A 24,632-nucleotide genomic window follows, 5' to 3' on the forward strand; every position below is an offset into this window, starting at 1 on the left:
TTTCTCTAGCAGGACCTCGTAGGGGACCAATATCGGTGATCTAGAGGCAAGATCTGATTATCTTTGGATTTCCATGACATAACCTTCATATTAGAAATACTTTGCATATCCGGTACCTAATACATGAATCCTAGGAGGAGCATTGCCCGAATACCCTACTTTTAATGATTGAGATCTCTTTCTATTTTACCCTTGCGTATTCATCTTTGGTATTCATTTCTTCATACTCTAGATCATCACATTATCCCATTGATCATTAGGCTAGATGGAAGAAAAGTAGGTAGTACTAGTAACCATGTTCCCTGTGGATTCGACTACCCGACCCGTTAGGCACTTTATTACTTTGACATCAGTGCACTTGTGGTACATGCACGCAAGAGGTATGTCACGTGCTAAGGACTAGGGGTGTGCTTATGCCCGTGTGTTTTACCGAAAATCTCTAGGAAACATTAGTTGTGTTCAATAAGCATGGGTAGTGAAGATGGGCGTGTTGAGCCCCATGTATTTTATTGGTTTTGCACCGAAGAGAACATCCCAACATCTAGAGCCCAACACGGTCATCAGCACTACCGTTAGCATGGCCGTGCTTATATTGAGAAAGGGGTATTTAAGCCGCAAGTTAGATTTGTGCGGGGGCTTCTTCTCTCTTTTGGAGGAACAGGTTAGGGTAGTTATTGGCATCATTTAGGGCTGGATCTGGAGTGAAGACAAGCATAGAAAAGGATGATCATTGGTAACAACATTTGTTAAGCCTTCTCTAATGTGATTAGTTTAATGAACAATTTTTATTTCTCTTATTACTTTCCTACGATTGATTATAAAACTATGAGGAGCTAACCATCCTTCGGTGCCCTAGATTTATGAACCTTGACATTTGATGTTTTGATTTTAGTGCTATTGATTATTAAATTTCATTTATTTTGTTTATTCATCTTTGTGTTGATTGCCTTTTTTTGTTGTTTAATTGACATGGGAATTGCTTATAGCCTTGTAATCATTGATTTTTCATTGCTAGTTCCCCATAATTGAAATTGCATTCAAGTTGCTATGTAACCCTAGATTATTTCACTGTCTAGAGAATAGTCCCTATTTGTCTAGCTAGGTCACACATTAGGGAAGGGGTTAAGTCCTCTCTGATCCTTGAGGGAGGATGTATGTTATCAAATCCACTAAAGGTGGTCACCACGGTCAGAGGAGAAGCTCATGAAATCATTGCCAAGTCATTACATTTTCAAGGGGATTAGTCCGGGGTACCATCCTTTGGATACACTCTCGACAAGCATATGGATCATAACAAGTAATAACGTGGTACCCCGCTAGGGATAAGGTTGTCAAAACACGGGGATTGGACTTCTAGTACTAATTTCTCCTCTAATTTCTAGAAGATCAAGAAATGGTTGGTAGAAAGAATCACTAAACAAGAGAACAATACCCCAGGATGATTCCTATGTACTATAGTGTACTGACTTGCTTCTAATATCTACTAGGTACATCCTCAGATCCTTGTAGGTGCTCTAAAGCAATGTTATATCTATGGCTATCAAATATGCCAAGTTCTACAAGTGTAACAATGGGCTTCATACACGCCAAGTTTTGCAAATACGCAAGGCAATCACAACTACGGTAATCCACACATGCCAAAGTTTTATATAAACATCTATGCAAATCAAACACGCCAAGTTATGAAAACACATGAATAAATAAAAAAATTGCATCAGAACATCGTCAACATTAAAAACAAGTAGTCAAAGTACACTAAGCAACATAGTTCAACATCCCAGGGTACCGTGGAGTTGTTAGCCCCTCATAAATTTATACAACTAACAAGAATAAATTTATGCATTAAGGAGAGAAATCATGACTTTCCCCTTTTACAAAATCTTCTTAGTTAAGCTTCAAATGCTTCATGGATAAGCTAACTCCACTTTTCTTGAGCCTCAACTCAACCTTGATCCCCTAAGACGGTGTGGTAAAGCTTAATCATCATCCTCATCAGTGTCCTCCAAGTGGAGAAGAAAACCTCCGAATATAGATATGAAGAAAACCTATATCTGGGAGTTAAAAAGAAATTTTTGGGCTCAACACGATCTAAGCATGGTCGTGCTCAGACTATGCTTTTCTATGGGACTTTTGAGTGAATCGGCTAAGTGTCAACCAGAGAAAAGCACAGGGAGAGCATGACTGTGCCCTGCCGGTGCTTCACTTGAGTAGGAAGGAGGATGCTGGTTGTGTTTCCTTGTGAGAAGATGGTGCTTTAATTCAGAAAAAAATCACAGGGAGGAAGCATGACTTTGCTCCAACCGTGCTTGGCTTGGAAGCACCCCTATGCTTGGTCAGCTACTCAAGCATCTTCAAATAGTGATAATCATGGGGACAGAGCATAACCATGCTTTACTCGTACTTGGCTTCATGACACACCTCCTGTGTGTGTGTACCACAAGTGCATGGGTGTCAAAGTAATAAAGTAGCCAATGAGTCAGGTAGTCGAATTCATAGGGAACGGAAGTATTAGTAGTAACTACTTCTCAGTTATCTAGTCAGAATCAACATTATGGTGAAATGAACTTAATCACAAGAATATGAAAGTCTTAAGCAAGCAAGGAAGAGTAGACATGAGGGAAGCTCAATCAATAAAGATAAGGTACTCGGGCAATGCTTCCCTAGGATCCAACATGAAGTGCAATACTTATTATGTGTTTCTAAATTGAGTTAAACGAGTCAAGGTAATCCAAGAATAATCGGTCTTTGACTCTAGATTACTGATACCAATCCACTACGAAAGTCCCGGTGGAGAAATTTCTCAATCTCAACACCTCACACCATATATGACTACAATAGACTCTAGAGATACCTAAGAGTAAACCTGATTCCTAAGGATAGACCTAACCCTATTTCTAGGTGAAAGATTTCTAACCCCCTGCAAGGTCCCATTGGAGAAATCTCTCAAACTTATGCCTGACACCGAATATGATTGCATTAAGCTTAGGGAATACGGAGATAGAGTGTAGTAATCAAAAGGGAAAGGGGCACTTCACTATCTCATGACTCACCCTCTTAACCCTCTTCAATCTTGGAGTTCTAGCCCTAGTGTAGACCTCTCTCTCACCAAGACAAACAAATCATGCAAACAAATCAATCACAAAGATTAATACAACATGAAAGCAATGAGAAAATAAGACTAAAACTCAATTAAACTCGGATTTATTAGAAAACACAAAGTAAAGCAATACAAAGATAAGATCCTAGTGTTCACATGCCAAAATACCTACTAGGGTTTAGCCCACCATGGGACAAATTACAAAACAATTAATACAATGTAAATCAATGAAAACCATGGAATTAAAACCCCTTGAACTCTTGATGATGGCCTTGATGGGTCGCACAACGTCTTGAATGATTCCTTTCCGAAACTAGGTTACCGAATGCTCCCTTAATGCTATGATGAAGAAGAGATCTATCAAAGTTGGTGAAGAACACCCAAATTCTTTAAACTTTAGCCAAAATTCTTGAAAGAATAGGGTAAAAGGGTTATTTATAGTCAAAACACCACATCTGTCATGTGCCTCCACGTGATTGTGTGAGCCTCCCATGCGACCATGTGGGCTGGAAAACCACCCACGTGACCACGTGAAAATTTCACACGGTCACGTAAACAGTGTTTTCGTAATAGTACTATTACGTGGAAAACCACCCACTTGTATTAATTATATTTTCATAGTATTTGGATATGTACTTTTGATTAGTCAGCAAGGGGAGTAACCTACTAAACTGATTTTTCGGTTTGTTTACTTTTAGCATTTATTTTCTGTTAGTTCTTTTTATCTTTTATATTACCTTCCATTGGTTTGAGCTTCACTTGTCTTATTTGTGTATTTCTCAGGATGTGTGGATAACTGGACTAAGGAATACATGTTGAGAATGATACTATCACTATCCTTGTTCAGACAGTACTCCTAAAACTTTACCTTAATTTTCTTTGCCCTTGATTAATTTCATCTTGCATGTATTTTTGTACATTGAGTACAATGTATGGTTCAAGTGTGGGGGAGGGTTTTCATTCATGTCTTTACTATGGTGGTACTTGACTTAGGATGATCTATGACTTCTTGGATAGGAATCTCTAAGTCTAAGGAGATAACGATTGTGTTAGTGTACTTTCTTTGAGCTTGACTGTAGATTCACTCTTACTTTGGAAACCTAAGTTCTATCACTTTTCCCTTAAGTGGGGAACCACTTGTGTTTACTTAAAACTCTAGCCAAAAGACCTTTAGTATTATTTTCTATGCTTAAAAAAAAACTGTTTAGACTTAGGTGCAATAAACTAGAAAAGTTGGATCCTTTGTAGGAAGCCCTATTGAGTCTTGTAAATAGTTTGCGAAAGATGGTAGAAAGATCTATCACTTTGGAAGAGAGAAAGCCACTATTTAGTAGTCAGATTTTACGCATTACAAGTGTACACTTGATGAACTACTTGGAGAAATGGCTACCTCTAGAGTGTATGTAGCTACTACCCACTTAGTGATTTAGTTAGTTAAGAATAAGGTCTTATTTAGCTAGGACATTCCGAAAATACATGGTCGACATTCTTTAGGGTATTTAACACACACACATGAGAAGAATAGAGTAAGAGTGAAATTTTATTGAGCAATCCTTTGATTCATGTACTGACCATTTAGAATCTCCCTACACTTTAGAAAATTCTTATTTTTCTATGGTCAGAGGTCATGAACTCATCTTATTTTGTGTGAGCCAAGTGTGTTTGCTTGAGGACAAGCAATGATTCAAGTATGTGGGTATTTGATGAGTGCATTTTATATATAACACACCCTTTGCGTGTGTACCGCAAGTGCATGGGTTGTCGAAGTAATAAAAGTACCCTGGTGAGTGGGTAGTCATATCCACAGGGAATAGTGATCAGAAACACAAGAATTGCTATTTAACTATGGTGAAGATGAATCAATAGTGGTGCAAACAATATCAATGCAAATAAAAATATAAAAAACAAGAGAGAGATGCAATAAAATGATAGGAGAGGAAATTGATAGAAATTGGGGCACCCGAACATTGCTCATACTAGGACTATTGCTTCAAGTGCAAGACCAATCATTATGTCTCTCAACTGATGTCTAATGAGTTGTGGACAAACCTAAAACACACTGTCCCAAATCTAGGTCAACTATGAATAACCCTACACTATACCCCGGTGGAGAAATCACTCAGTCTCAATGCCTCAGACTGTGTAAGGTTGCTTAAAGCTCTAGGGACTCCAAGTAATAAACCCTACTCCCTAATATAGATCTAACCCTTTGGTCTAGGCGAAAGACCCCTAGTCACAATTAAGTCCCAGCACTAAGGATTACTTTAACGCTTCACTTTATTGCTTTCGCAACCAAGCTCCAGCAGAGTTCCTCTCTTAGCACTTCACTCTATTATGACTACAAAGAACTCCTGGAACATGGAGGTAGGATAAATTACATCAGAAGAGAGGGGACATTCCGCTACCTCTCGACTCATCCCTCAACCCTCTCCAATCTAGCTTTGTCTAACCCTCATGGTGTGTTACTCATCCACAAGGATTACCAAGATGGATTCTTAACCTTAGTGTCACTCTAAAGGAAAATCAACTTAACAAGGATTCAAAATTGGAACTCAATTAAAACATCAATTAGAGAAAACATGATAAAAAGTCAATAAAACCAAATCATCCTAAGGTTTACAATTCCAAGCATCCACTAGGGGTTTAGCTCTCCATGGAGCAAGATACAATCAATAATGAAATCAAATGTAAAAGAATGCAATCTATAACTAAAACCCCATTGTAGTCTCTATTGATGGTCTTGTGGAATAGCCTTGTCTTCTCTAAGGGTTCCCTCATTAAGCCTAGGGCACACCTCGCCGAATCGACACCGATGAAAGCTTTCCCAATAACTATCTTCTGAAAGAACATGATGTTGAAGGCCATAGAACCACTCCCAAAACCTTGCCAAAGCATGTCCAAACCCTAGTCGCGAGCGCCCCCAATGATAAAGAAAAGATGGGAAGGAGATCTCTCAAAACGGCTCAAATCGCAACTTAAATAAGATTAGAATCGGGCATCCACACGGGCTTGTGGAATTTCCACACACCCCGTCTGAATCTCTAGGGAATGCATTTTATGCGATATGTGAACAGTAATTGCTACAGCGAATTGTTATAGTAAACTGCTACAATACTTCACCAAAATGCTCCCGAATCCACACTTTTCATCGACGCCACATGAATGCGCACACATCCATGCGTAGATCACGTTGCGTCTTCAATAACAATCACATTGACGAAAATCTTGCTAGCCTTGCACAAGTCAGAACACGCGAATGTGATTGCCTTTGTGACTCTCTAAACCATGGATTTTATTTGAGCACAATGGAGGTTGGCACACATTCATGTGTCTTTGAGCACAACTTGTGTCTTCGCGTTTATTCACTCCAAGATTTCATCAACAAGGTGCATCCACAATCTACTTTTGCCTCCTTTCTTCCATTATTGTCTCCACAATCCTATATGCACAAAAGAACACAAACACACATATATGAGCGATAAAATCTGAGAAAAAGATAATGCTCAATGTAAAAAAAGAATACTTCGTATTACTAGTACACAAGCACTTATCAATATACATATTTTATATACCTCTTATCATGTTTTGTTTGTCTTTTAACATTTGTTTTATATATTGTAGTACTACTTTGGGTATCTATGTGTTTGTGTTCAGATTAACAGGTCTAGTGTCATAAGAAGAAGTATTGGAGTGGATTTAGCATCAAATAAACCAAGTTATAGGTAGCCAGGGTAAGTACGGTTGTGCAGATCACTAGACGTCAAAGAAAAACTCAAAAGAAGGAAGCACGTCTTTTGTTCCCAGAGCATGGTTGTTCTTGTGGAAGCACGACCTAAGCATGGGCCTTTTTTTGGATCATGCACTCTACTATCTGGCAAAAAGTTTAATTGATGATGAACCCTAGATATGGTGGCAAAGAGCATAGTTGAGAAGCACGACCCAAGCATGCCCGTGCTTGGGTCAAAAACTCTTTTTTAAGCCCCAAAGTTCGGGGTTTAAAGGGAGAATTTTGCTTGGGATTTTAGATGTCACTGCTGGGCGACCTTCAGCACCATCCATCAGGGAATTAGAGGAACGATTTTAGAGGCATGATTAGGAATGGAGCTTTGCTGGTGGATAGATCCTTGGATTATGATCGATTGATTAAGAAGCAATAGGGAGTTAATGGATTTCTAATTGATTGTTTCTTTTATTTTTCCAATGTTGTACAAACCTACGAGGGGCTTGATAAATGTTTGTGTATAAGTATTACTAAGTTTACTTTTTTTACATTGAGTATCGCTTTTATCAGATTTTATGGCTCATTGATGTGTATTTGTGTTCTTTTGTTCATTTAGGATTGGGGAGACAAATTTGGAAGAAAGAAAACAAAAATAGATCATGGGCTTGATTTTTTAGGGATCTCTTACATTGAACAAGGATCAAGGCACAAGTTGTGGTTACATGCATATGGGTGTGTGCCAACCTTGAAAAAGTGTGCAAATGAATCTATAAATTGGAAGGGCACAAAGGCAACCACACTTATATGTTCTAACATGTGTAATATTGTTAAGAGCTTCATCAATGTGTTTGAAAAGTGAAGATGCGACGTGATCTACAATATGGATGTGTGCCCAACCGTGCGGTCTTGATGAAGAAAATGAGTTTGGGAGTACTTTGGAAAAAAAGTACTGTAGCAGTTAATATCTTTTTGGGATCTTAAAATACCGATTTTAGCCCGATTTCACATGGCCGTGTGAAACCCCGATTTCAGCCCTTTAAATACATTTTTTGAGAGTTTATTTTGGGGATCCTTTTTCTATTTTTTGCCTATCATTTGGGGAGAGTACAGCTAGGGTTTGGAGAGGTTCTTGCTAGAATTTTGGAGCATTTCTACAACATTCAACATCGATTTCCTTCAGAGAAAAGTTGTTGGGGGAGCTTGCGATGGCTTTGATTCGGCGGGGTATGCCCTACGCTTATGAAGGAGTCTTTGGAGAAGACGAGGCGGCTCTTGAAGACCATCGACATGGACGATAAGGGGGATATCTCTATGGATTGCTTGCACTTGTTTTTGATTTTATCATTGATTTTGTATTGCTCCATGGAGAGCTAAACCCCTAGTGGGTGCTTGGGCGTGTAAACCCTAGGATGATTTTAGTTTCATTGACTTGTATTATGTTTGCTTAATTGATGTTTTAATTGAGTTTCAATCTTGCATTCTTATTGTTGTAATTTTCCCTTAGAGTGACACTAGGGTTGATAATCCATCTAGGTAACCTTTTGAAGGGGTGACAACTTCACTAGTGTTAGACTTAGCGAGATTGAAAAGGGCTGTGAGGGTGAGTCAAGAGGTAGCGGAACATCCCCTTTCCCTTCCGATGTGATTTATCCTATCTATATGTTCCAAGTGTTCTTTGTGATCGTGATAGAGAGAAGTGCTAAGAGACCTTCTCCACTAGGGCTTAGTTGCATGAGTGAGAGAGTGAAGCGTTGAGTTATCCTTAGTGCTGGGGCTTAATTATGATTAGGGATCTTTCGCCTGGACCAAAAGGTTATATCTAAATTAGGGAATGGAGTTTATCACTTGGAGTCCCTAGAACCTTAAGCAGTCCCACACAGTGTGAGATATTGAGAGTATCCCTTTCTGCCAAGGCATAGTGTAGAGAGCTAGTCACGATTGACCTTAGGTTTCGGAGCGTACGTCTTTGGATCTCCATGACTCATTAAACTTTCAAATAGGAGGCATAATATTAGTTTTGCATTTGCAATAATAGTCCTAGAGTAAGCATTGTCCAAGTACCCTATTTTACCATCGATTACCTCTCTTTATTCTTCTTGCATTCTCTTTTCTCTTTAACTTTTATTTGCATTAATATTTTTGAATCAAATCACAACTTGGTTTTCACTTTAGCTAAATAGCAATACTTCTTGTTTCTGAACATCTATTCCCTATGGATTCGACTGGCCACTCACCGGGTTATTTTATTATTTTGACAACCCGTGCACTTGCGGTACACACACGCAAGGATGTGTCAGGGCTAACCACTCTCTGGTGCCCCGTGCACTTGCGGTACACACACACCACGTTTTCTATGTTAAATCTTATGTTGTATAACTTGATGTACATGATTTATGTGGTTGCAATTGTAAAACTTGATGTGTGTTGATTGTCATAGTTGTGATTGCCATCAGGTAGTTATAAAACTTGGTGTGTATGATTTCGATAGTTACAATTGCAAACTCTGCATATTTAATTTCCATAGATGTTACAAGGCTTTGAGAGCATACGTAGAATTCATAAGATGTGCCCGATAATCCAGGTAATGCAATCCCTAGGATTCAGGTATTAGGTTCCAGATATGTCAAGTGTTTCTATAATGAGTAGGTTAAGTCATGGAAAATCTAAAGATAATCGCATTCTGCCTCTAGATTACTAATACTAGTCCCCTACGAGGTCCTAGTGGAGAAATCACTCAATCTCAACACCTCACACCACATATGACCACAAAACACTCTAGGGATTCCAAAAGGTGTATCTGATTCCTAAGAATAGACCTAACCCTACTTCTAGGTGAAAGGTCACTAACCCAATAAATGGTCCCGAGAGAAATCTCGTAATCTCACACTTCACGCGAAATATGGTTGCATAAAGCTTAGAAAATATGGAGATCGAATACACTAATCAGAGGGGAAAGGGGACGCTCTACTATCACATGACTCACTCTCTCAACCCTTTTCAACCTTGATGTTCTAACCCTAATGGAGACCTCTCTCTCACCAACGTGAAAAATCATGCAAACCAAACAACCATAAGATCAATAACGCAAGCAAACATTATGAAAACAAGCTTGAAACTCAACCAAACTAGGATTAAATAGAAACACAAAGCAAATCCACAAAAGATTAGAATCCTAGGGTTCACAAGCCCAAATACCCTCTATGGGTTTAGCTCTCCATGGAGCAATATACAAAATAAACCATCAATGAATGAAAGTTATATAAATGCCATAGAAATAAACCTCCCCTATATATTAACTGATGGCCTTGATGGAGAGCTTCGGCGTCTTGATCAAAGTTGGTGAGGAAATGCCTCCTAAGCTACAAAGATCTCCTCTCCAAACCCCTAGACGTCTCACCCCTCAAGAGCCACACAAAAGATGAGAGATTTCACGACCCTTCACAAGACTGCGTGAGATTTCATGCACAATATAACAAAACAACTATTTACAAACCCAAACCACGTTTGTCACGTTCCTCCACGCAACTGTGTGAGATTCCACGTGCCTGATAAGTGCTTGTGTATTGGTAATATGAATTATTCTTTTCTTACAATGAGCATTACTTTTCTTAGATTTTATTGCTAATACAAATGTATTTGTGTTACTTTTGTGCATATAGGGTTGTGGAGATAATAATGGAAAAAGTAGCCAAAGTAGATCATTGAGGCACTTTGTTGATGAAATCTTTTGAGTGAATAAACGTGAAGACACAAGTTATGATCAAAGACATGTGAGTGTGTGGCAACCTCCGTTCTGCTCGAGCGAACATGCAATTTGGAGGGACACAAAGGCAGTCACACTCATGTGTTCCGACTTGTGTAAAGCTAGCAAGATTGTCGTCAAATATGATTTTGTTGAAGAAGCAACGCGATCTACTACATGGATGTGTGCCCATTCATGTGGCCTCGATGAAGAGTGTGGATTTAGGAGAATTTTGGCAAAGTATTGTAGCAGTTTACTATAACAAAGTACTATAGAAAATTACTATAGAAATTACCGTCCACTGGCCACAGAAAATCAATTTCCTGGAGATTCACATGGTGGGTATGGAAATTCTACACGCCCGTGTGGATGTCCAATTCCAGCCTATTTAAAACAGCATTTCCAGCTCGGTTTAGGGATCCTTCTTTCCATCTTTTTCTCATCTTTGGAGGTGCTTGTGGCTAGGGTTTAAAGAGGCTTTTGCAAGACTTTCGGAGTGGTTCTATGGCCTTCAACACCGCGTTCCTTCAAAAGATAGTTATTGGGGGAGCTTTCACCGGCATCGATTCCTCGAGGTGTGCCCTAAGCTTGATGAGGGAACCTTTGAAAAAGATGAGGCTACTCCACAAGACCATCGACATGAATACCAAGGGGGTTTAACTTATGGATTGCATGCTTTTACTTTCGATTTTATTATTGATTGTATCTTGATCCATGCAGAGCTAAACCCCTAATGGGTACTTGGGCTTATAAACCCTATGATGTTATTGTTTTTTTGACCTTTCTATTATGTTTTCTTTGATTGATGTCTTTAACAGAGTTTCAATCTTGGTAATCTTTGATTGATGTTTCTTTGATTGTATCTTGATCCATGCAGAGCTAAAACCCCTAGTTGATTGGTTTTCCTTTATAGTGACAATAGAGTTGAGGGCCTACATTGGTAATCCTTGTGAGTGAGTGACACACCGTGGGGGTTAGACAAAGCAAGATTGGAGAGGGTCGAGAGGGTGAGTCGAGAGGTAGCGGAACATCCCCTTTCTCCTCTGATGTGATTTATCCTACCTATGTATTCCATGAGTTCTTTGCGGTCATAATAGAGTGAAGTGCTAAGAGAGGAACTCCGCTGGGGCTTAGTTGCACAAGCAATAGAGTGAAGCGTTGAAGTAATCCTTGGTGCTGGGGCTTAATTGTGACTAGAGGTCTTTCACTTAGACCAAAGGGTTAGATCTATTTTAGGGAATAGGGTTTATCACTTGGAGTTCCTAGAGCTTTAAGCAACCTTTCATAGTCTGAGGCGTCGAGACTGAGTGAATTCTCCGTCGGGCCATAGTGTAAGGTTAGTCACGGTTGACCTTAGGTTTTGGACCGTGTTTTTAGGATTTTCACGATTCATTAAGCATCAGTTAGGAGAGATAATAATTGGTTTTGCACTTAAATTAATAGTCCTAGGGGGAGCAATGTCGGGGTGCCCAACTTTCGGTCGATTGCCTCTCCTATCTTTTATTTATGCCTCCTTCTTCTTTTCTTATTTCTATTTTCACTGATATTGTTCAGACCACTATCGATCCATCTTCACTTTAGTTAAATAGCAATCTTTGTGTTTTTGATCACTATTCCCTGTGGATACAACTACCCACTCACTAGGGATATTATTACTTCAACAAACCCGTGCACTTGCATTACACACGCAAAAGTGCATTGTCAGCGCCCATGTGAGCTGCAAAAAATCCCACGCGACCATGTGGAATTTCCACGCGGTCGTGTGAGTAATGTTTTGCTATAGTATGACTACAGTAATTTTCCTACAATACTCTTCATGAACGTGGCTCACACACTCTTCTCTTGTGGTTATAAGACTTTTCATCGTCGAATCATCATTTGGAAGCTCTTGTAATTTTCACACAAGTAGGGACGGACATGGGGGTGGGACTGCCTTTGTGCCCTTCCAACTCATAAATTGGCTGGAAATCTCTTGGGAGTTAGCACACACCTCCATGTACATGAGCTCTTCTTGTGTCTTGATCCTTATGTTACACAAAAACTCACAAAATGTGTCACTATAATCTATCTTTGCTTCTTTTCCTTCCTTCAAGTCATTCATAGCCTAATTGCATAAAAGAACACCAAATGTACTATATGAGACATAAACCATATAAAAATGATGGTAGTAAAACATATAGAAAAATATGTCTACTCAAGCACTTATCAGGGTGCTACTCCCCATCACTGTTACTTGCTAGATTTATTCCATATCTCTTTCCATCCTTTCTTACTTTCTCTTTTTTCCTTCTTAGATTAATAAATTAGAACCTTTCTCCAATTTTTGAGTAGACTAGATAGTAGAAGGTAGCTTTGTATGACCATGTCAATTCATCTCCTCTGGAGATCCCCAATTTCGACATTGAATGCACTTTGCGTAAGAGATTGAGGTAAGTTAACCTTAAAAAATATCATGTTAGTGGAAATCAGTATTGAAGTCGACCAAGAAGCACCAATGGGTGGAAATCAAAGGAGCATTTCTGATTATGCATGGTCAAATTTAGAAGTGTCCGGATTAAGCATTGTTTGCCCTCCCATTGTGGCGAACAATTTCAAGTTAAAGCTGAAATTAATCCAGATAGTATAACATATGTGCGAATTTGATGGATTTCAGAATGAGGACCCATATTCCCATCTAACAAACTTTCTAGAGGTATATGATAGATTCAAGGACAACAATATGTCTGAGGATGCGGGTCACCTTAGATTATTCTCGTTTTCTGTGCAAGGAAAGGCCAAGCACTGGCTAAGTTTGTTGCCAATAAGATCTATCATAACATAGGGCTCAGTTAGCTGAGAAGTTCCTCACTAGATACATTCCTCCAGATATGATTCCAAGCTCATAAGTGACATTTAATCCAATCAGCAGTTAGAGTTAGAAACCTTGTACGAGTGGAGGCACATGGAAACATGTGTCATACACGAGTTATTGAGTTTAAAAGGCTGATTTGCCCTATTCTTTGGATACTTTTTCATGGCCTTTGAGAGGAAAAGTGGCTAGGTTTTGGCGAGAAGGTCTTTGTGGCTTTGGGAATGCTTCTTCACCAACTTTGATCGATTTCCCTTCTTCTTTACATCAAGAAAGCCACCGGTGACCTAGTGATAAGTGCTTGTGTATAAGTAATATGAAGTATACTTTTCTTACATTGAGTATTACTTTTATCATATTTTATTACTCATTCATGTGTATTTATGTTCTTTTGTGCAGTTAGGGTTATGGAGACAAAGTTTGAAAAAAGGAAGAAAAAGTAGATTGTGGACGAGATTGTTGATGAAGTTCTTGGATTGAACAAACATGAAGGCACAAGTTATGCCTACCACCATTGTGCTCAAGTGAATACACATAGTGGAGGGACATAAAGGAAGTCATACTCATATGTTCTGACTTGTGCGACATTGCAAAGAGCTTCATCAATGTGGTTTCATTGAAGACGCGACTTGATCTACCGCATGGATGTATGCCCATTCATGTGGCCTCGATGAAAAAAGTGAATTCGGGAGCATTCCGGTGAAGCAATATAGCATTTTACTGTAGTAAAACAATACAGCAAAATCACTATAGCAGTTACTGTTCACAGTGCGTAGGAAAAGAAGTTCTGAAAATTCACACGGCCGTGTGGATGCCCTAGTCCAGCCCTATAAATACCACTTTGAGTGTTTTATTTGGGGATCTTCTTCCTATCTTTTTCTCATCATGTGGGGATGCGGCTAGGGTTTAGAGAGGCTTTTGCTTGGTTTAAGGAGCGGTTCTACAACATTCGACATCGAGTTCCTTTGGAGGAGAACTATTTGGGAAGCTTTCGTCGGGATTGATTCGGTGAGGTGTGCCCTAGGTTTGACAAGGGAACTTTTGGAGAAGACGAGGCGGCTCCGCAAGACCATCGATACGGATTATAGGGGGGTTTTCTCTATCGATTGCTTGCACTTATCCTTGATTTCATATTTGCTTTTGTATTGTTCCATGGAGTGCTACACCCCTAGTGGGTGCTTGGACTTGTCCCTAGGATGATTTTGTTTCATTGACTCTTATTATGCTTCTTTAATTGATGTTTTAATTGAGTTTCAACCTTGAATGCTTGTTGATTTGATTTTCCCTTATAGTGACATTAGGATTGAGAATCTATCTTGGTAATCCTTGTGAATGAGTGACACTTCAATAGGATTAGACAAAGATAGGTTGAAGAGGGTCGAAAGGGTGAGTCGAGAAGTAGCGGAACATCCCATTTCCCTTCCAATGTGATTTATCCTACCTCCATGTTCCAATAGTTCTTTGCGGTCACGATAGAGTGAAGTACTAAGAGACAAACTCCACTTGGGCTTAGTTGCATGAGCAACAGAGTGAAGTGTTAAAATAATCTTTAGTGCTGAGGCTTAATTGTGACTAGGGGTCTTTCGCCTAGACCAAAGGGTTAGATCTATATTTTGGAATAGGGTTTATCAATTGGAATCTCTAGATCTTCAAGCAACCTACACAGTGTGAGCCGTCGAGAGTATCCCTTTCCGCCACGGGCATAGTTTATGGGTTAGTCATGGTTGACCTTATGTTACTGTGTGTCTTTGGATTCACGACTCATTAAACTTCTATTAGGAGGTATAATACTAGTCTTGCACTTGAAACAATAGTCCTAGGGCGAGCACTATCCAGGTACCCCATTTTACTGTCGATTGCCTCTCCTTATTCCTTTTGTTTGATCTATTTTCTCTTTACTTTTATTTGCATTAACATTTTGAATCAACATCACAACTTGGTTTTCACTAGAATTAAATAGCAATACCTGTGTTTTTGAGCAACTATTCCCTGTGGATTCGACTACCCACTCACTGGGTATTTTATTACTTTGACGACCCATGCACTTGCGGTACACACATGCAAAGGGGTGTGTCACCTAGCTTCAGAGAGGAATCCATCAAGACATTAAGGCTACCCATCGAGGCCATCATCACAAATTCAAGGGGGGTTATTTCTATGGGATTTACAGATTTCTATTATTTCATTATTTGTTTTATAATTTTCTCTATGGATAGCTAAACCCTAGTGGGTATTTGGGCATGTGAACCCTAGGATTTTATTCTTTGTATTGATTTACATTTTCTTCTCATCTTAATCTGAGTTAAGTTAAGTTTTAATCTTGTGTTCTTAATGCTTGTTTACCTTAATGATCTTATGACTGTTTGGTTAGCATGATTTGTTCAACTTAGTGAGAAAGAGGTCACCATTAGGGTTAGAATCTCAAGATTAAAGAGGGTTGAGATGGTGAGTCATGAGATAGTGGAGTACCCCCTTTCTCCTCTGATTGGTGTGCTCTATCTCCATATTCCCTAAGTTTTATGCAACCATATTCGGTGTGAGGTATTGAGAGAGTTCTCCGAGACAACCTTGTAGGGTGTTAGGGACCTTTCACCTAGAAGTAGGGTTAGGTCTAATTTTAATAATTGGACACACCCTTTGGAATTCCTAGAGTACTGAGCTGTTATATGTAGTGTGAGGTGTTGAGACTGAAAGATTTCTCTACCAGGACCTGGTAGGGAACTAGTATTGGTGATCTGGAAGCAAGATCATATTACCTTTGGATTTTCATGACATAACTAGCTCGGGTTAGAAACATTTTGTGAATCTTGTGCTTAACATTGAATCCTAGGGGGACATCACCAAGATACCTCATTTTCATAGATTGAGACTTTCTTTCATTTTTACTCTTGCTTACTTGCTTGTGACATTCATCTTTCCATGATTTAGTTTGCTTCATCATATTCTTGATTTTGAGTAGATAACTTAGAAGTAGCCATTAATAATATTTCCGTTCTGTGTGGATTCGACTACCTTACCCAATGGGTATAATTTATTACTTGAGCAACCCGTGCACTTATGGACACACGCAAGGGGTGTGTTATACATATTTTGTACTATTCATATACATTTGATGAATCGATTCCCTTTTATGGTTTTGATTGCTTGTATTTATTTTACAGGCCTTTAAGAGGCTAAGGCCTGCGCGATAACACAATCTAAGATGAAATCCGCACCAAAAACGGTAGAAATCCCAAGGCACTATAGCACTTAATTGCAAAAATTGGCAAAAATCTTGAGACCTATACGGCCAGCCATGTGCTTGTATGGCCATTCTGAGAAACCTTTAAGACACCTTCTAGGGCAAAAGAAAAGAAGCTCTTTGAAAGAGGAAACTTAGGGCTTTTGGAGAAGAAACCTAGGGTTTGAAGGAGAATTATTATCTCCGGCTAGAAGTTGCTCATGGAGATGGTTTTTGGCGTGGAAATCAAGAGGAGAAGCAAAATTTGGGAAGATCTCCCATCATCTCCTCAAGTAGAAGCTTGTAGAGAACAAGGAAGCTACCCTTTTGGTGGAGTCAGTGGGAGCGTCCTACGGCTTGTTATTTCGCATTTATCACTAGAGGGAGTTTTATGTTGGTTTGTTTAGTTGTTTTTATGGTTTTGAGCATGTATTTTATTAGCATGAATAACTAAACCCCAAGGTCACCAGATGTCGGTGAACCTTGGGGTGAACTTGTGTAGTTGGATGGTTTTACTTACTCTTATTGCAATTGGTTTGTTTTGAGATTCAAACTTTGTGTATTGTGATGCATTGGTATATATGAGAACTATATATGTCTTGTTTTCTAGGTTGTATTTGGTGGTGTGACCAACGCCTTTGTACTAGACTCATTTAGCTTGAAAGGAACTCATGTACGAACACACCATGACCATCAGGTATTTTGTACCCCTCCAACTATTAGGATAAAACATAGTTTAGTTTCGGCCCTTATTAGGGAATTCATGGTTCTTAACACAATCATTTGAGGATTTAGTCAGAAGGAATTAGATGCCAATAATCATATGGGATTAGGGGTCAATTGCCATGACCATCGGGTTAACCTATCTTAGGAATTTCTTGGTCCAAACCACCAGTTGCATGGTAGTCTTAGAATCCTTCTCACTTTAGTAACCCCAGGAAAATGCGCATCTGTGATCACTTTTATCCCTCAGATTTTTACCCCTTTTACCGTAACTGTAGACTCTTTCCTTTAGTTCTCTTTATTTCTTTTTAGTAGTTTAGAATACTCACTCTCAAAATGATAGGTTAGACATCTACGACTAATTTCAACCCATCTAACAATGCTGAGCGACTGACTTTATTTTTTTCAATTGTATTTTTATTTTCATAACATGTATTCATCTTTTCATGGCAAGGGTTGGTCCTGACGATTTTGTACTTATTTTCAGACATTTAGTGGACTTTTATTCCTGTTTTGTTATTTTATTTTGTTGAGCTTTAATACTTTCCCATTTGGACTTGCAGGAATTTCATTGCAACACCTAACACCCTCTCAACTAAAAGGGGGTGCTCACTTGGTCTTATTTTTACCTAGAGTGACCCCTCACCACTTGGGCACATCAAGGAATTTACCATGCCGGGTTTCAAGCACTATTTGCATTCGTATGTAAATTGGGAAAGTACTCATTTTCAATTACCTCCCATTTTATATTACATTGTTCTTCTTTATTTATCATACTCACATTGAGGACAATCTATTATTTTAAGTGTGCGGAGGGGTTTTGGATTTATCAAACTTATGAAGTTGCATTTTGAAGTGAGTGGGAGTTTCTTAGTACATGAGTGGACACATGCAAGTTTATTCCTTTTTTAGTTCTTTTTTTTAGTTTTCACTCTATCCTTGGTTATTTGTCCAATTGAATCACACAACTTTACTATTGTAGCGAATTGTAAATTGTATGACTTTGTATAGTTTATAGTTTTTTTTTTACTTCAACTTAAAATAATTGAGAAAAAGTTTTGCAAATTTGAAAGAATTTGTTTGAAAAATAGAAGTATTAGAAGCAGAAAGAACTACCCGCTTTTAGATGTGTTCCCTAACAAGAGAAAGAGATAACTTTTTAGGTGAGTAAAAGCTACCATCTTCTAGGAAAAGATGTGGAAAAAGCTACTTCTCCTAAGCGTGAAAGCCACTTTACAGGGCCATGTGAGAAAAGGCTACTTTAGGAGTTGTGTGAAGCTACCACCTTAAAAAAAAGAACATTTTTGTTAATTTTTTCTATTAAAACACTTTTAGGTCAAAAGAAGCAAAGTGGAGTGTTATAACACACAAGCACAAGCAAAAACCTTGAATAGAGTTTGAACTATTTTTTGGAACTTAAACTTCTTGAAACTCATCAATTTTTTGACACCCAAGGTCTTTCACTTTTTCTTCTTGATTTGGAATGTTTAATTTTTCTTGGGGACACGAAAAATCTTAAGTGTGTGGGAATTTGATGAGTGTACAATTAGTCATTATTTTATATTATTTTGTACACTCATTAAGCATGTATTAGAGTTATTGTTTGGAATTCGATGTTAAACATGGTGTATTTTGCATTCTCAAGCTTCAGACAGCACCCAAAGGTGAGAGAGAGAGAGAGAGAGAGAGAGAGAGAGAGAGAGAGAGAGCCAAAAGAAGCACTTCAAAGCCAAAATGATGAAGATGGAGCTCTCTGGGCATCAATCAACTATGGATAGGCTAAATAGATTGACATACGGGCAACTTACGGCCATGCTTATGGCCATAAGCCTCTTCTAGAGAACCTTGTGGGCATGCTTATGCACGTAAGGAGGAGTATAATGATATTCAGAGGACTTATAGGTAGGACTTACGCTCATAAGCCAGATCATAAGGATCATCTAGAGGAGCTTACGAGCAAAGCATATGGCCATAAGGACGGTCACAAGGGGCATACAGGGAAGCTTATAGTCTAGCACTTATGATTGTAAAAGTTGGACCGTAACACCATTCCGAAGACCTTATGGACGGGTCCTATGGCCAAAAGTTATCCCGTAAGGATTGTGACCCATCATCCCCATCTCATTTTGGCCATATCCTTACGCCTATAGGCAACACATAAGCGACAGAGTATAAATATTTCTGATGAGGGATTCTAGGGTATCTTTTGTTCTAATTGAAGGTGAGGCTAAAGGGAAGAAAGGGGTAGGATTTTTAGGGCTTTGCAAGTTATTCAAAAGGGAGATTTGAACCACCTATTGGAGAAAAGAAGGATTGTTGCCATCAAAATTAACTTGGCGGCAACCGTGGAAGGTCTTTGGGAGTTTTTCAACAATCATCTCTTAAAACAATTGAAAAGGTGATTTTCATGTCTTTATTGATTCTCATGGTTTCTTGTTGTTTGGATGTTTTCCTTCTATTAATAGAGGGCTAATTTTGTAGATTCTTGGGCATAGTTGAACCCTAGGGTTTTATTCTATTTTGACATTGGTTGTGGAAAATGTCATTTTAATAGTTTATTAATTGCAATCCCATGTTATTTGAATCTAATTTTGTGTTTTATATGGCTTGATTACTAATGAGGCTAAAGCCCTTGTTCTCATATTTAATGTGCTTTGTGATGAGTGGAAATAACCACTTAGAATAGACATGCAATGATTGGATGGGATTGTGAATAAACCTATCAATGTGGTACATTTGGAGTCGAGAGTTCTACTTTTCTCAATCCTTTAGAGTGGATTAACAATTGATTTCCATGCTCTTTGTAATCATAGGGAATAAAATTTAGTAGAAATTGCATTTCTATTTCTGTATGTGATTAGGGATAATCACTTCCCGAGAAAGATTATATATTTAAGAAATTATTGTTAATCCACATTGAGATTTCATAGAGTGCAAAGTGACTGTGGGGTGTCTATATCTGCACTATACTAAATCAGTTACTAATCATCCTTTCAATTTGGGTTAAGGATTTTTTAGGATTTCTATCGATTTAAATAAGATTGCATGCTTATATAACCTTTGTCCTAAGCTTAACAAACCCTAGAGGGTACTATGCCCGGGAATCCCTTCTCTCCCTGGTTTCTTAACTTCTTATTTCCTTGCTATTGTTTCTGAGTTTGTTCACACACGTCACTATTTTAATCTAGGTTAATTTTCAGTATAGAAATTAGTACTAGTACTCTCGATCTTCCAAGTGGATTGATACCCTGTATTCATGCACACTTTACTTCTTAATCGACACGCAAGATTACATCCCTATCAATAGGTATGTCTATTTTTCATGTAAATGGAGTGCGTCTTCTACTTATTATGTTTTAAATTACAAAATGATTGAATATAAGATAAAGTATTATATTTTTAAATTTGAAAAAACACATTTTTTTAGAGGTTAACTCAAAAGAAATGTAGAGGAGAAGTATAATCATATTACACTTTTATTTTTACTTTTTCCACAAAAGTATAATATTTGAAAATGATTAATTTCTCATTAAGAAAAAAGATAGAAACACCTAGTTGTGTAAATTTTTGATAAAATAGTGAAAAGAGGGAAGTGGATGCAACTAAAACTTCCCTTATCTCGGACCAAGTATATTTCTATTGAAAATGAATTAGGGGAACAATTTTAATCCCTAGTTAATCACATATGCGTGCATCACTTTTAATTAGATATTCCATGCATTCAACTCAACATTGCTAGAGATTGATTTAAGTTGGTAACATTACTCTTTTAGTCACCAAACAAGTACAATTTCTATCCTTTTCATCCCACTAGTATTTTTCGGTCCTCTCGCTGATGGACTAAGAATTGCAAATTCTAAAAACTAAAGAAACTAAAAGGCAGCAAAGAATATTAGTAGGATCAAAGAGCAGCAACTGTAATTCTTTAGGGACTAAAAGGGTAATTTTACCATTTAAATTTATAGCCAGAATGTCCAAGGTTCATATAATATAAAACAGAACTGGAGAGATTAAACTCTTCTTTTTTATCTTCAACAAAGGCGGCTAGTGTTACTGAAAGGATAGGTAGGGACGGAGGTTGATAAACGCCTAAATGTGTGTATTCTATATGTATTTATGTCATATTATTTATATATAAATCAATGATTTGTTGCCATTTGTGTGGTTTAATGGGTATTCTTCTTGTTACAGGTCTTGAGGATGCCCTGGTGAGCTTGACAATGCAAAAGATGCCCTATGAATCGGCTGAAGAATGCACAGTACTATAGCAGTTTAGGGAAGAAGGCTCAAGAAGACATTTTAGGTAAGGAAATCAAAGGAAGAGGCAAGATCTAGCTTCATCACCCATTGTTCAAGCTTGTAGAGGACAAGAAAGCCACCCCTTTGGTGGCATCATTGGAAGCTTCCCATGACTTGTTTCTCCACATTCATCACTTGAGTGAGTTCTTTGTTGCTTTATTTAGTTGTTTTTGTGGATTTGATCGTGTATTTTCTTAGTATGAACAACTAAATCCCAAGGGCACCCAATGTCGGTGAACCTTGGGGTGAACTTGTGTAGTTGGATGTTTTGATCTATTCTATTGCATTTTGGTGTGTTTGTGATTCATGCTTGGTGTACTATGATGTATTGATATGCATGATAACTCTGTAGTTCAATTTCTAGGTTGTACTAGGTTGCGTGACATTTGCCCTTGTTCTAGACACACCTAGCTTGGAAGGGATCCATGTACGAATACGCCATGGCCATTGTGTTACAACCCTAATTAGAGAATTTCCTACTTGTAGTGAAATCGTAAAATAATTTGGTTGGAAGAAATTCTGTATCAATACTAGTACTGAATTAGTGGTCAATTGCCGTGGCCATCGGGTTGACCTATCTTAAGAATCTCTTGGTCCAACTACCAATTGCATGATAGTTCTATAATCCTTCTCACTTTAGTAGCCCAAGTGGGGATCCACATCCGTGACCATCTTCATCCCTTAATTTTTACCCCACTTCACCTCGACTGTAAAGACTCATCTTATAGTTCTTTCTATGACTTTGTAGTTTGGAACACACCACTCGAATGTTTAGGCTAGACAACACGCGAAGAGGAAGTAAGGGTAGCTCCTTGGGTCTTGGGAATACGACCCTCTCGTCCTTGCGCGAGAGATATTACTCGACCAACCCATGCACTTGCGGGTGTCACAAGAGAGGTCCACTAGTTATGATGGCTTAACGACCTCCTAGGGGTTCACCATGTTGGGTGTGCTAACACAAGGGGCAATGAAGACCTGCTACATGTGCCCAAGATGATATATATCAAAGACCATAACAATAACCTTGGAGGGCTGGAGAATATGACTCCGCCAATTGGTCTTTAGCGATGTTTCATTCATAATGTTTTAAACAAATCGGCACTATATTTAGCGAATTTCGTAGCATTTTTACCTAAATGCTGCTAAAATCACAATTTCGAGTGTTTTTTCTACAAATGCCACCAAAGTACTGAAATTTTGTGGCGTTTTCAAGTAAAACTGCCACGATATTCTTGATATTTTTAAATTTAAAATTCATAAAATTTATATTTTGGGGTGTTTTAAAGAAAACATTGCGAAATGATAAATGTTTTTTTATTTTCAAATTCACAATATTAAACTTTCACTGCGTTTTTCAACAAATAACGCCAAATTACTGAAATTTAGCACCGTTTCAGGTAAACACCACTAAATTATTGATATTATTAAATTTAAAATTCTTAAAATTTATATTTAGAGATGTTTTTAAAAAAAGCCACCAAACTATAGATAGTTTTTCATTTTAAAATTCCTATAATTAAATTTTAGCGCTGTATTTCAATAAACGCCGCCAAATTATAATCTTTTTTTAAAATTTAAAAATTTTTGCAACATTTATCCAACAAAACACCATGAAACTATAACTATTTTTTAATTTAAAATTTACAAAATTAAACCTTAGCAACGTTTGTGCACAAAAACACCTCGAAATTAGTAAATTCAAAATTAGCGCCATCTATTTTAAAAACATTAAATTTGGCTCCATTTATTTTAAAATTTACATTTACACTACTAGAAAATTGAGCTATAGCAACCAAATTTTTGTGACGGATTTATAAATTTGTCGCTATAATTTTTTATGGTGGCATACTCTCAAATTCATCGCTATAGATTAACACCTCATCATATTTGCAGCAGTTAATTTCTATATTGGCCGCCATAATATATTTTTAGTGTCAAATTTTAGAAATAGCTACTGTAGACACAAATTTATTTATTATTTTTATAATAATTTTTATAGTCGCTAATTCATATATTAACCGCTAGTTATAATTTATTAAAATAAAAATTATTAGTGGTAAAAGTTTTTCACCAATAAAAATTCATCATAATGAAATTATTACAAAAGAATTCTAATCATCATTTTTTCAAAAAAATTTAATATAATGCAAAAAAAATGTTAATACGACATGAAATTATATTAAAACATTATTATTTTAGCATGAAATGATAAGTTAGTGCATCAGTTGTAGGCTTTATTTATTTATATCTATATATTAATTAAATAAAATTAATTAAATGAACTTATTATTTTTTTAATATATCCCATGGTGACACATATTTATTCATTCAACGCAAATTTACAAATCCACCCCATTCCATCCAATTAATTAACTACTAATGGTCCATTTAGGTAGCGTTTAGTTAGGTGTAATTTAAAATTCAGTGGATTCCAAATTTACAATTTAGTTGTAATTAATGTATTTAAAACTACAATATATTTAAAATTTTCTGTTGGTTGGAGGGATTTGTAAATCTTGATTTGGTATATAGTCAACCGTGATAAGATTACGTTATATTCAATGACCATTAGTTCCATAATCAATAAAATAATTTTTAAAAATATTAAAACATAGAGATATTACCATCTTTCATTAAATGTATTTTAAATGTCTAATATCTATGTTAAATATGTTATGCTTATCCCTCTAATTTATTTTAGCCCAAAAATTATTTATAAGCATATACTGTGTAGTTTAATGATAAAAATAATCGGTGGATCGCGTCTACCCACTAGTGAAGCCGAAACCCCATCTTCTTCATTTTCAGGATTCCGATCTTCACTCTGGCCTTCATTTCCAGTTCGATCTCAAGGGGAATCATCGCCTTCTTCTTCATATCTAAGGCCGTGCAAGAGTCCAAGCTCTGATAGGAGCTCGTGAGGGCAGTTTTCAAGATGGTGGTTTATAAACTCTTAAATGTGTTTATTCTATATGTATAATT

The sequence above is a fragment of the Dioscorea cayenensis genome, chromosome 3, assembly GCF_009730915.1.
Source record: "Dioscorea cayenensis subsp. rotundata cultivar TDr96_F1 chromosome 3, TDr96_F1_v2_PseudoChromosome.rev07_lg8_w22 25.fasta, whole genome shotgun sequence".
Classification (NCBI taxonomy): Eukaryota; Viridiplantae; Streptophyta; class Magnoliopsida; order Dioscoreales; family Dioscoreaceae; genus Dioscorea; species Dioscorea cayenensis.